Here is a 10,120-nt window from a genome sequence, read left to right on the forward strand (position 1 = left end):
ACTGTTATCAATCAGCTTAAATAAAGCTTGGTGTTTCTCTCCGTGTTCAAGAAAACGTTGAGCATTCTCAGGTACAATGCTTCGAGGCATTGAAAAGGTCTGGCACTCTGTATTTTCACAGCATCCTGACAAGGGCTGGCAGTTTTCTTAAGCTACTACTTTAACTAACAATTCTCAAACTAACAATGGTCAAATATCCCAGCTCGGCCTCCTCTCTCCTGCAGGTTTCAAAAGCTGTTAACTGTCTTTTCTATCCTTTCTGGAAACAACTCACTTAGTGCTGCTAATTAGATTTGGAGAGCAGTGGCAGTCCTTTGCCTTCTTTTCTTTAATATTCACAGCAAAGAAGGCTTTCTGGTTCTCTCCCCTTTGTGTTTATTTTCCTCCTAAATGCCTTGCCTCTAATCAGAGAAAAGCTCCTTGTGGAAACCAAGTTACCAACTCATTCAATTGACTTCCCCTCCTTCTAGATGAATGGCTCATATCCATAGAAATAGGGTTCATTATCATAACGCTTCAGGTTTAATATTTTCCAATCTGCCACAGACCTTAACTAGCCCTACTTTTAATTCAGACTGCTTTTAAAATACCCTCTGACCTCTACCCTCAAAATGTTTAAAAAGACTTAAATATAACCGGCCGGTTTTATTGAAAGACTAATGTGGCCCTCTCTTCCACAGCACATGTGCTGAATTTGGAGCAATGAGGAGGAGATTAGAAGAGGAAGAATGGCATGTCAATTCACAAACAATATCACATATTTTCCTTACTGGGTTAGTAACTATCTGTCCTGAATTAACAGCTAACATCGTATGCAGTGGCAAAACACCCTAATGTACTCTTGTTAAAATCAGAAGCAATATAAGAAGAGCTGCTATCACTATTATGGTTTATTTGTTAATTTAATTTCCTAACCAGGGCAATGAGACAGGAAACAAATAAGAGACATCACTTCTGGAAGTCAGAAGACATGATCAATACCTGCAAATGAGATGATTCCCTAACCCAAGAGAATCTGAATGAAATGTATTTAGAATGAGAGTTTGAATTTTCCAGTTTTCCTAAACATTTCAGTAATCGGTTATAAAACACAGTATAGAATCCATTTCCTGTAACACCTAAACAGAAAATATCTAGGCATAGTCTCGACAATAAATGTGCAGGACCCATAGGGAGAAAACCACAAAACTTTACAAAAAAAAAAAAACACAAACTTGAAAAACAGATGAGAATACAAATGGTTTTTAGTTGTTAAGTCCTCTCAAATTCATGGATGGTTTTAATAAAATTTACAATAGAAGTCGCAGAAATTATTTTTGTACCTTGATGAAATGAACTCCATACTAAAGAATATATATAGCCAAGAATAACAAGTATATTCTGAAAATCAAAACTAACGTGGCAGACTTATTCTAACAAATTGTGGAAGCTGGTTCAAAAATTACAATAACTAAAACAGTATGGTACGTGTACATAGATTTAAAAAACAAACAAATAAATAAATGTAACAGACCATAAAGTCCCCAAATAGTGAAATAGAGCTTAGCATGTTTCAGGTATTTGCCATTTTGGACCTGTGTTAGCACAGTGATAAAAGGATTTGTGTTGTGGCAGCTGGCGCGAAGTCATAAATATAGGACCAATTATTTTGAAGGGGACACTGCCAGAAAATCAGAGTCCTTGACAGTCTGGAAACTCCTAGGGAAAGTTAGTGGGCACAGTTTTCATGAACAGGGATTTCTTCTCATGCTTCCTGCTCCTTTAGTGAATGTATATGCCACGAGAGTTGAATTGCTTATTTTGGCAGATACCCTTCAATATTTTGAAGGTTAGCACCACCTCTGGATTTTCTTTTTGTAGGTTTCAGGCTAAAACAGAGGTATTTCACCATTCCTACTCTCTGATCTGAAGAATCTTTTAAAATGTAATTCAAGATTTTATTCGTTTGCCGTAGTTACCCAGTTAGCACATGTCAGTGCAACATCATAGTCATCTTTTGGCGGGCTTCATTTTATTTTATTTTTTATTTATTTATTTATTTATTTTTTTAATTTTTTTTTTCAACGTTTTTTATTTATTTTTGAGACAGAGAGAGACAGAGCATGAACGGGGGAGGGGCAGAGAGAGAGGGAGACACAGAATCGGAAACAGGCTCCAGGCTCCGAGCCATCAGCCCAGAGCCTGACGCGGGGCTCGAACTCACGGACCGTGAGATCGTGACCTGGCTGAAGTCGGACGCTTAACCGACTGCGCCACCCAGGCGCCCCTCATTTTATTTTTTTAAATTTATTTTTAATGTTTACTTATATTTTTTTTTAAGGAGAGAGAGAGACAGAGCACGAGTGGGGGAGGGGCAGAGAGAAAGGGAGACACAGAATCCTAAACAGGCTCCAGGCTCTGAGCTGTCAGCAGAGAGCCAGACTCAGGGCTCGAACTCATGAACCGTGAGATCATGAACTGAGCTGAAGTCGGATGCTCAACCATCAGATGTCCCTCGCCGTCTTCATTTTAAGAGCAAAGGAGACAAATGGATCCCAATTTCAAATTCTTGGCTTTACTCTAACTACAATGTCTATAGGACCAAATATATGCCTTTGAAAAAAAATAGTTTAAAATATACAACATTATGCAACATTATGCCTGTATAGGAAAACAGGCAGTTATTCTCAACCAATACGCACTAAATTGAAGAGAAAGCAGTTTTAAAAGGCTTGCATTATATTTTTTTTACAAATCAGATGTATCAAGAAATACTTGATGTTGATGCTATCTAAAAACTATATTTGTTTCTTTCTAAAACATTCCACAGTTGTACTCAAGGTTATAACTATGGTTGAAATCAGGTCCTTACGGCTAATTTAGTCTTATTTTCCGTGTATAAAGAAAACCTAAATTTTGGCAACAAATAATCTACTTACCATTTATTTAATGGAGAAATGTTTATTGATTACCTACCAGGTGCCAGGTCCTATATTAGATAATATGTTGTCAGGAGCACTGGCTGGCTTAGTAGAGCATACAACACTTCATCTCAGGGTCATGAGTTCAAGCCCCACGTTGTGTGTAATGATTACTTAATTTCCTTTAAGCATAAGGGAAACCCTTTCTGTAATGGCCATATTTAAACTGAGATTTGAAGAATGAGGAGCCAGCCACGGAGAGGGTGAGTGGACTAGTGTTCTGTGAAAAGGTCAGTGTGGCTAGAGCTTGAAAAGATAGTTGGACAGTAGCATGAGATGAGATGGGAATGGTAGGCAGGGACCCGATTATGTAGGGCTGTCTTAAAGTATTTGCAATTTATTTTCAATGCAAACAAAAGCCATTATAGGGTCTTAACCAGAGAAGTAATATAGTCAGATTTACAGTTTTAAAATTATCAATTTGACTTTAGTGTGGACAGTCGATGCATGTGGAAAAGAATGGATGTTCTGAGAAGTTGGCTGATAATTTCTGGCTGGTGAGAGGTGTGCCCAAAAAAACCAAATTAGCCCTTGAAAGGAAAAACGATTTGATATCACACTACCATGTTTTTTTTTTTTGATGTATAATGTTAGTTATATTTATTGAACTAGGAAAATACTAGGAGCCAGAAACTGTCCTGAGCCCTTTGCATGCATTCAATTAATTTAATCTCTGGAACAATCCTACAAGTACTACTATTTTTATTCACATTTTACCGATGAGGAAATTGAGGAGCAAAGAAGTTAGATAAACCGCTCAGAGCCACAAATCCAGTAAGTGGCAAAGCTGGAGCTGAAATCCATAGTTCATAAACATTTTGTGCTAAGAATAGCTAGAGAGGGGTGCCTGGGTGGCTCAGTCGTTTAAGCTTCTGGCTTCGGCTTGGGACACAAACTCAAGGTTTGTGGGTTTGAGCCCCCTATCGGGTTCTGTGCTGACAGTTCAGAGCCTGGAGCCTGCTTTGGATTCTGTCTTTCCTCTCTCTGCCCCTCCCTCACTTGTGCTCTGTCTCTGTCTCTCAAAAATAAATAAATGTAAAAAAAAATTTTTTAAGAAAAAGAATATCTGAAGAAAGGAAGACTTGGTCCCCATTCTCAATGAATTCCAACCTGTCTGAGCAAGCAAAGGCAGATCGAACTGTTCTTTTGACCACGTTGCCTTCAGAGGTCCAAAAGTGAGACGGTGAGCCCCAACTCTGTCACGTTACTTTACATTGAAAGTGCCATCACGCTGTCGTGTTTCTTTGTACCCACGCTACACCCATCGTGGTTCTCTTTGTGGAATTATGTATTTATTTTCATAGGATTACATAAGCTAATAAATGGTGACAACATGCTTCTTTACCTTTGCTAATGAAGTATGTTAAACATACTACTCTACTGAAAGGTGCAGTCCTTAACTAGCTTCTTTTAAAAAAAAAATAGTGGCATAAGTCAGTCAGAGAAGGACAGATATCGTATGTTTTCACTCATATGTGGATCTTGAGACACTTAACAGAAGACCGTGGGGGAAGGGAGGGGGAAAACTAGTTACAGAGAGGGAGGGAGGCAAACCACAAGAGACTCTTAAATACAGAGAACAAACTGAAGGTGGATTGGGGGGTGGGGGAGGGGAAAATGGGTGATGGGCATTGAGGAGGGCACCTGTTGGGATGAGCACGGGATATTGTATGTAAGCCAATTTGACAATATATTAAAAAATAAAAAAAAAATTAAAACATTTTTTAAAGTTTATTTTTGAGAGACACAAAGCACAAGACGGGGAAGGGCAGAGAGAGAGGAAGCCACAGAATCTGAAGCAGGCTCCAGGCTCTGAGCTCTGAGCTGTCAGCCCAGAGCCCGACGAGGGGCTCAAACTCACCAACCGTGAGATCATGACCTGAGCCCAAGTCGGAGGCTTGATCAACGGAGCCACCCAGGCGCCCCTTAACTACCTTCTATTGTGAAGGCTAAGTACACATATTATTTATATTCAGGTTATGCATATTCATGAATAAGAAATGAGGAATACCATTACTTTTTGGCCACATCACTCTGGATTCAATTCTGGAGGCTGTATCCAAGGAGAGGATGATTGCCCCCAGGAACATAGAAAAACCAGGTAACCTGGAATGTCCTGACCATCCATTGGGCCAAGGACATGCCGGTGAGCTCTACTCTGAAAATGAATAGAGGACAAATGGAACTTAGTGGGTATTTCCAAAGAGTGCAGAGTTCCATCAGAAAGAAAGAGGTAAAGAGTCTCTGATGCTTTGAAGGGGCCACCATGACTAGAACATTAGGAGAAGAATTCAAGTGGTTGATGGATATGTCTTAAAAGAAGTGAACAAGAGGGGTGCCTGGGTGGCTCAGTTGGTTAAGCATCCGACTTCGGCTCAGGTCATGATCTCCTGGTTTATGAGTTTGAGCCCCGCATCTGACTCAGTGCCGACAGCTCAGAGCCTGGGGCCTGCTTCAATTCTGTGTCTCCCTCTCTCTCTGCCCCTCCCCTGATCACAGTCTGTCTCTGTCTCTCTCTATCTCTCTCTCTGTCTCTCTCTCTCTGTCTCTCTCTCTCAAAAATAAACATTAAAAAATTAAAAAAAAAAATCGACGCCTTACTGACTGAGCCACCCAGGTGCCCCGCAAATTAAGTTCTACGAGAAACTAAGGATCCCACTTATCTGAAACTGGTGTCAACTTAAATCTGCTCCAGAATAAAAGTCTTACTAGGTTATTCTAGCATACTCTTTGTTTCCCAGAAAGAGTGAGGCAAAAGAAAGAAACAGATTTTTTTTTTTTTTTGAAATTGCACTAGCCAAACTGAGCTAAAGTGGATTTTAAGTTAGAATAACAAGTTTGGTCTGAGATATCATCCCTTGCTATATTTCTGTTTTTGCTTTATTTTCCTTTAGTTTTCTTTATAAATGTTCTGGTTACAATGAGTCACCTTATCTTGACTGGATCAAAGTAAAAGGCCTTTCCAGACATCAAACAGGATACGTGGGAAGAGAACTAAGCATCTTGCATGGCCTGGAGAAGTAGCAGAACCATCCAGAATGGAGCAGTGGAGCTGGGGTGTATGGGGGTCATGGAGATAACAAAAATTCTCAGGCAACTCTGGATACGAATGCCTACCCTCCTGGGTCATGTTGTCACCTTGTCCCAAACCGAACAGACCTAAAGCAGAAAATCACGGCTGCTTCAAACAATGAAGGAAAAAAAAAATCCAGTGCACAAGAGCCACAATCTTCTCTCAGGCTGCCTAAAAATAAATGTCAAACAAAGAAAGTTCAGCTTCATGTGAAAAGTAATTCCTGTGGCTGTGAAACTCCTGACCACAGGCCTACCGAGGGTCATTCAGAAGGAACACACTAGAATGGACGCAAAGGCAAAATCAGTCAAATTGATTCTGTGTCTTAAGAGACCATTATTACAAATCATGGCCAGAGGAAAAAAAAAAATCTGGATTTGATCTATCGCCACCTTTTCTGAAGAGAGTCTGAAATGAAATGATGCGATTGTTTCAGTCATTAAGATGCCCTAAGGCAAACCTATTCGATTTTTTTTTCTCTTGAAACAAAGGTTAAATGCAAGACGGCTAGTCACATATTATTACATAGCTCACAGCTTAGCATGACCAAATATGCAACAAATATTTTGGTAACATTTTTTTCTACCGAGACAATTAAGTTCCTAAAAAAAATGTTGCAGGTACCTAAAAAAGGCAATGTTTCAGTTTGCATATTACAGATCCTTTCTGAAAATGCCACAGAATGCCATAGAATGTTAATGAGAAAAAAAGCAAACATGAAACAAAATATGGTAACAAACTGTAGTAGCGTCTTAAGACTGACCCTACTTGGTTTCTAACATTGTGACCACTTCTTTGAAATAAACATCACTTACATTTACGTATAATCTATATTCCTAAAGATTTCTTTACAGTAAAGCTTTTCTGAGTTGCCGAATCCGCTCAGTGAATGAGAGATAGCAATGTCAAGTGCTTCTTTGGGGAAACTAAGGATGATCATATGACCTGAGGCAGGCAATGTTTCGGTGCATAGGTTTAGGAGAAATCTGGACTGACTCCAGGAGACCCTGGGCAGAATTACGTGCTTGGAGAGGTCAGGAATGCCTTAGAGATGAGCCTGGCGGTTGTGGGGGATGAGAGGGGAGTACTAGCTAGCCCCCTCAGTCAAAATGGGTCTCTTTAACTTACTTAAAATACTGAACACTGTATAGGATTCAATTTGAAGCTAGGCTACCACGGAAAAAAAAAAATCACCGGATGAAGTGTCCCTCCCATCAAGATCCCTTCAGGATTTACCATCTTTTGACATTCAATTTCAACTGGATTTCATGCCATTCTTTTGGATTGCAATCATTTGAATATTAGCACTATTCATTTCCCTTAAGGCAACCAGAATATTCCCCCCCCCCCCCCCCAGCCCTTTGAGTCAGGAGTGTGTCAGCCATCCGTGTGACAACGGGCAGTTCAGGTGCAACTTGCTTGTTCACCATGTAGTGATTTAACTCCTACCCTCTTCTTTACCACCATCATCTTTCCCTCTCTCCTTTCCTGTCACTGTGAGTGACACGCCAGCTGACAGTGTTATGAATAGGAAGGTTTGGGCAGAGTGACTGTCAGAAATATTTTTACCGTGTGAAAGGACATTTGTGGAATGTTATGGCATCGTTGCCGCCTGCCCCTCAGAGAATGTGGCATTGAGTATTGGGCTCTTGCCACCGTACCCAGCATACCAAAGTGAGTTCCTGGCCCCATCGCATATTGCAAAGCATTTAAATAATATCCTCACGTTATATATCCCAATGTATTGATTTTGGTATTCCTCCTTATGCCCTAACTCAGATCTTACACTTTGACTTAGATACGATTTACTTGAAGACCTTCAGAGCACTTCAGTAAATGTTATTGCCAGAATTAGAACATGCCCCCTGAGTTGCAGCGAGATTTGTGCTAAAGTTCACAATGCGAATTTGATAGCTCTCAACTTGAGATATGTGCTTGCTGCGTTTACTAAAATCCCTCAGTCCCCTATCACTTTCCTTAGATTTCAAAGTTATGGAATTGTCCAGTATGTTTGCTCAGAATGACCTGATATGACTTAAGTGTTATTCTGGGCATGGTTCTTTTGCCAATTACCTTGGTCTACATGTTTTAATGTGATTGGATTACCACTATAAATGAGTTGATTGCATTCAATCCTTTTGTATCTTCTATTGTGAAAACATCTCATTTCTTTTCAGACGCTCCATTGTATCAGATTACAGTATAGCATCTTGATAAAAAGCAGCTTTAAGTGGACTGATCATCTCTGTGCTTTCATTCTAAACATACTGGATTTTAAATTTGAGGTATGTTTTAGCGGCAAACTCATTAACCACTAACATTTCTTGGATCATGTTTAAAATTATTTCGGGGCACCTGGGTGGCTCAGTCCGTCAAGCATCTGACTTTGGCTCAGGTCACAATCTTGCGGTTTGTGAGTTCGAGCCCCGCGTCGGGCTCTGTGCTGACATTTCAGAGCCTGGAGCCTGTTTCGTATTCTGTGTCTCCTCTCTTGTTCTCTCTCTCTCTCAAAGATAAATAAACATTAAAAAATTAAAAACAAAAAAATAAAATTATTTCAAGCCAGGATAACCATGTGATGATCTGAAAAACATTTCTCCTTTTTGGATCTCTTTATTATTTAGCAGGGTGAGGAGCTGCGATTTATGGCTCACCATGACCATGTGAATAGCCAAGTCCCTGACTATATATTGTATTACACATATTTCTAGCTAGTTTTGCCCGTTGGTGAATTAGATGACTGTGTATGTTGTGAGATTTGAAGATTCCTACCTTTTTTTTTTTCTTTTAATTTAACTTTACGTTAGTTAACATACAGTATAGTCTTGGCTTCAGGAGTAGAACCCAGTGATTCATCTCTTACATATGACACCCAGTGCTCATCCCAAAAAGTGTCATCCTTAATGTCCATTACTCATTTAGCCCATCGCCCCACCCCCCTCCCCTCCAGCAGCCCTCAGTTTGTTCTCTGTATTTAAGAGTCTCTTAGGGTTTTCCTCCCTCTCTGTTTTTATCGTATTTTTCCTTCCCTTCTACCTTTAAAAAACTATTTCCCTCACTAGCTCATTTGAAATGAGAAGGTCTTTGACCTCTGTGAGTAGTCTGTTGAAATGCAAGTAACTCTGGGTGGGAGGTGTATGAATCTGTCACCTGTCATTAACATCGTAGCACAGGTTTATTTAGCAGACGTTTATTTAGATAATTAGCTGAAAAGGACTGGCAAGAACGAGATTTGATATGGGTGAGGTGGGTAGCAGGTGTGCAAGATTTGATATTGGTGCAGGTGAGGAGAGGTCTGGGTACAGTAATGGTAAGCTTTGGATGGGCAAGGGAAGCATGATGATGTAAGGCGTCTGGGTGCGGGCAGAGAACAGAGAAGCGGCAGGATACTTACACCAACTTTACCTGATGGCTCCACCTTCCTGAAAGCCAGCCTCTACCTGTGACTTCTAGATAAGGTTAGACAGCCTGGTTGCCATTCTGCCATCCGTCCACCGGAGTAACTTTCAAGACTACCTTGGGTGGGACTACCCAAGACTACCTCCGTGTAGTGCTGAAAATACAATTCTGTATCATCGTCCTCTGTTCACAACTTTCTTAGGTGTCTTCCCATCATTTTTGGAAAAGTTTTCCTTGAAAAACTTGTTGCCTAGCATTCTTAATGCTTTCTCCTTTATTTTTTTAATGAAAAAAATTTTTTATGTTTATTTATTTTTTTGAGAGAGCGAGAGACAGTGCAGGAGCAGGAGAGAGGCAGAGAGAGAGGGAGACACAGAATCGGAAGCAGTCTCCAGGCTCCGAGCTGTCGGCACAGAGCCCGATGGGGGCCTGAACCCACGAACCATGAGATCATGACCTGAGCCAAAGTCTGAAGCTTAAGTGACTGAGCCACCCAGGTGCCCCTGTACCCAATTGTTAATGAATGCTGTGTATTCTCATCTCTCTGAAAGGGAAGGTTTCTTTTTTATAAATTTTCTTCGGTTCCTTGAATTATTTGTTTCCTACAAGCTCACTTTTTCTGTTTTATTGTTTTTAGAATCTTTTTTTTTTTTTAAGATTGTATTTTTTCAAAGTAACCTCTACACTC

This window comes from Panthera uncia, chromosome X (assembly GCF_023721935.1).
Source record: "Panthera uncia isolate 11264 chromosome X, Puncia_PCG_1.0, whole genome shotgun sequence".
NCBI classification, from domain to species: Eukaryota; Metazoa; Chordata; class Mammalia; order Carnivora; family Felidae; genus Panthera; species Panthera uncia.